Source organism: Camelus dromedarius, chromosome 2 (genome assembly GCF_036321535.1).
Source record: "Camelus dromedarius isolate mCamDro1 chromosome 2, mCamDro1.pat, whole genome shotgun sequence".
NCBI lineage: Eukaryota > Metazoa > Chordata > Mammalia > Artiodactyla > Camelidae > Camelus > Camelus dromedarius.
In genome coordinates, this window is record NC_087437.1 from 119,112,051 (window position 1) to 119,116,507 (window position 4,457).

Below are 4,457 nucleotides of genomic sequence, written 5' to 3' on the forward strand. Positions count from 1 at the left end.
CGCGCCGCCGCGGCCGCCCAGGTGCCCAGGTGCGCTCCCCGCCCGCTGACGTCACGTCCGCCGTGCGCCCCGCCCCCCGCCAGCCCCGCCCCCACCCCGGGCCCGGGCTCGGGGCAGACTCACCCAGGGACGCGCGGACTCACCGCGCTTACGCCCAGCATGGGAAGGACCCGGCGCCGCGCGCGGCCGCTGGCCTGCGTGTGTGCGAATGTGTGTGCGTGTACAGGTCATTGTAGAATCATAAGCAGTTGTAAACAATAATTCCCTCTGCCAACTTTTTCCCCAGTGCTATCACTTTGGAAAACTTTGCAAAACAAGAAAACTGTAAATACTGACTTTGGTACAATCCACCAACCTTATTCAGGTTTCCCCAATTTTATTTGTCCTTGTTGGTGAGTAGTAAGTTCTATAAAATGTTATCACCTGTGTAGGTTCGTGTATCCCCCACTACAGTCAATATAGGGGACGTTCCAAGGCCCAAGAAGCCCTCTCGTGGCCCTTTTATAACTGAACTCCCAAGCCCTGGCCATCACTAATCGTTCCTCTATTTCTAAAAATTGTGTTATTTCAAAATAGGTTATGTTAGTACATAGGAATCATACAGAGTGGCAGCTCATGGCTTTTTGCATTCGGCGTAACTCCTGGAGATTCATGTCTGGCTCTTTTTCACCGAAGTTTCCACTTTGAAAGTAAGATTTATTTTAAAATTACCCCAACAGCAAAGCTAAAGCGCAGGGGGTCTTCCAACCTTTCCTAGAGAACCGTGTCTTTTTACAGGTAGAACAGATCACTTGAAAAGGAAAGATGTTTTTTCCACCTGTAGGGGAAAATAATCCCAGCTGGAATGCATTTGGACAGATACCTGGGTCAGAGGTCAAGAGGTGTAATTACAAACTTTCACACCTGAAAAACACTCATTAGTGTATGACTGTGCAGTGAAGGAAGACTTATTCTTGACCAAATGAGATAAATAATGGGGGCAGGATGGGGGAGACAAGAGGGAGCATTTTAATAACATTAACTGTATTTTTGTGTTAGTTACCTGAAAAGGAGAGGTTGATCTAAACCAGCATCTATATAAGCCAGCAGCCACACTAGAAGCTCAGACTTGGCTTCTAAAGACCTTACCTTCCACTGGGCACATAATCTTATTTTACAGCCAGTGACCGAGCCCCACTTTCTCCTGGGACTTCTCTTTGGCAAGTGCTCACACACTGGATCACACAGGACAGTGCGTGTTCCAGCGCCTCCTGGGAAAATCAGGCAGTCACATCCTTTATGATATAATGTTGAAATCAAAATTGATCTCCTTGCAACTGGAGTGGGAAATAGTTATTTCAAGTTGGTTTGTCACAAATGGAACTATTTAAACTAACATTTAAAAAAATAAGTGGAATCCAAAATATATGAAGATAACCTGAAATACATAAACATAGTCATTATTTTGGAGGAAAAAATGAATTGAGTAGAAAATGAGTCATGTGTCCTGCTTCTGGCACCTTTCTCTAGACACCCTGCATATTCTAGAGTCTCACTGCAGGAAGTTCAGCGGCATTGGTGACTAACAGTCCACACCAGTCTAGTAATAAATCGCACCAATTTCATTTATTTAATCACCTGCTTGCTTCACTCAACAAATATTTATGGAGTGTCTGCTGCAGGCTCAGCGTTGGGCTCCTGGGCCACGGAACCAGAGCCCACAGGGGCCTTGACAATCAGCCCCCAGCTGCGAGGATAGGGGCCAAAGATCCTGGCCAGGGCTGGGTGGACGGGCCCAGCTGCTCCTCCAACTTCACTGGGGTCCTCATCTCGGCCACTCAACCCATTCTGAGGGTCAGGTTTTCAATCTGTAAAAGGAAAACAAAGTCCCTAGCAGAAATCTTAAAGTCAGGTGGGTTAGAGACCCTCTGGGATTGATAATAGGAGAGTAATTGTTATTTATGTTAATGGTCATTGGTCATTGGCAGGAAAGGTTGACATTTCCAAGTATATAAGCAACTTATATTGAGGAGGGTATGGCTTAGTGGTAGAGTAAATGTTTAGTGGTAGAGGGCATGTTTAGCATGTACAAGGTCCTGGGTTCAATCCCCAGTACCTCCAATAAAAATTAAATTAGTAAACCTAATTACCCCCCCCCCAAAAAACAAATAAACAAACAAAAGTAACTTACAGCTAGAAACAGACTCACAGAAATAGAGAAAAACCTGGTGGTTACCTGTGGGGAGAAGAGCAATGTAGGGGCAGAGAATTAAGAGTTTTATACAAACTATTATGTATAAAACTGTCTACAAGAACATGCCACACAGGGGATATAACCGATATTTTATAATAACTATAAATGGAGTAGAACCTTTAAAAATTGTGACTCGCTATATTGTGCACCTGTAACTTATATAATATTCTACATCAACTATACTTCACCAAAATAAATTACTGATAAAAAAAAGTTACTGTTTCAATATTTTCGGGGAGGAGGTAATTAGATTATTTATTTAGTTATAACGGAGGTACTGGGGATTGAACCTAGGTCCTTGTGCATGCTAAGCAAGAGCTCTACCACTGAGCTGTGCCCTCCCACAAGTTTCAATATTTTTTAAAATGTTACTGAAGTATAGATGATTTCCAATGTTGTGTTAACTTCAGTTGCACAGCATGGTGGTTCAGTTATACATAGATATACATACATATATATATAATTTATCATTATAGGTTATTACAAGCTATTGACCATAGTTCCCTGTGCTAAACAGGAGGACCTTGTTGTATATCTATTTTATATATAGTAGTGGGTATCTGAAAAGCCCAAACTCCTAATTTATCCCTCCCTGACTCCACCCTGTTCCCCACCCCATAACCATAAGTTTGTTTTCTATGTTTTAATATTTTAATGATTATTTTAGCATTGTTTATTTTACAATGTGAGGAGATAAACCTTTGGGGTTACTCCATGGCCATCCAAGAAACCACGAAGACAGTTTAGATGTAGAAGATATCTTACCATTTTTGACAGAGAAAACTTGGTACTACATTAAGTTATGAGACTAAAGAGTCTAAAGAAAATATTTAGTCTTATTTTGTTATACGAATATGTAACATAAAAATGTAGCAAGTAACAGCGACAAACTATGTGAAAAGATGTAAAATGAACACCAAAAATCAGTTTGTTTAAATGATTTACCTTATTTAAAAAGGCACAAAATATAAAGGTCGTCATTTTTAAACTGTAGGTGTTTGAGCACTTGTAAGTTGTTTTTTATAAATCCTAACATACCATTTTCTGTATGCGATTAAGCATACAAAATTGAAATTTAAAGCTTTTCCTGTTAGCTTTAAAATACAATAAATCTTAACAGAATGTTACATAAGAAAATGCATACTGGATTGTTTTCCATCTTAATGAGCTGTTGCACATTTCTTAGTAAACAAAGAAATTTCATCTATACTTTTGTAAACAATCGTAGTCTCCGAAATGATTGAACCCACTACGTATCAATAATTTTTATAGCAATGAAAACTTTTAATCAAAGCATAAAGTCACTTTGAATATATTTTAGGTAAAAATAACAGTGGACCGATTTCAAGAAAAATATTGGGTGGGTAATAGTGCAAGGCACGCATCTCGCGCTGGAGAAGTGGTCGTGAGGACCATCGCGACCACGACGGTGGGGGCCGGGGTGCGGGCCGGGGTGCGGGGAGCGCGAGAAGCTCCGTGCGCGCAGACCGTGGGCGCCGGCGCGGGCGCAGCGCCAGGCACACGGCACAGGCCTCAGGAAGAAAGTACTTTTGTAAGCGGAGCCCGGAGGGCTTGACGCTCAGATAGGAGCGGACCCGCCGCGAAGCTGGGGTGAGCAGGGGAGGGGCAGCGAGGAGAGAAGAGCAGGCCCCCAGGGCTTCTCCTGGTCGTTCTCCCTAAGAATTCCTAAATCTGCTTCCTCCCACCTCGGCCCTCGCCAGCGCATCGCAACAGGCGGCCCCTCCGGTCCGGGGCCTCCAGCGGTGCCCGGCTGCGAGGTGATGTCCCCTTCCCCGCGTGGTCACCTAGCCCTGGGCGCGCTGACCCTGCGAGCCGGAGGAGGGCAGGGAGCTGCCTCTGCGTCCCCCGGGGGGACAGGCCGACCCCAGAGGTCAAGGACGAGGCAGATGCGAGGACTCTCCTGGGGCAGGGTCCCAGCGCCGCGACCGCGGGAGAGTTTGCGGGTCCCTGAAGAGGGGGCTCCCGCCGACGTGGGACCTCAAGGAGACAGTGCGCGCGCAGGGCAGGCAGGTACCAGGTGATGGAGAAACGGTGCCGGTTGTTAGTACTTCTAGGGTGTGTGTCTGCTCCGTGAGGTTTAAACTCATCTTTGTCCTCCTCAGGGTCGCCGGAGCAGCGCGCCCCGTGACACAGTTCTCCTAGGGGAACGGCTTAGGTCCTGCAGCCAATATGGGACAGACCGAGCTCCCGGGGCCCAGAACGA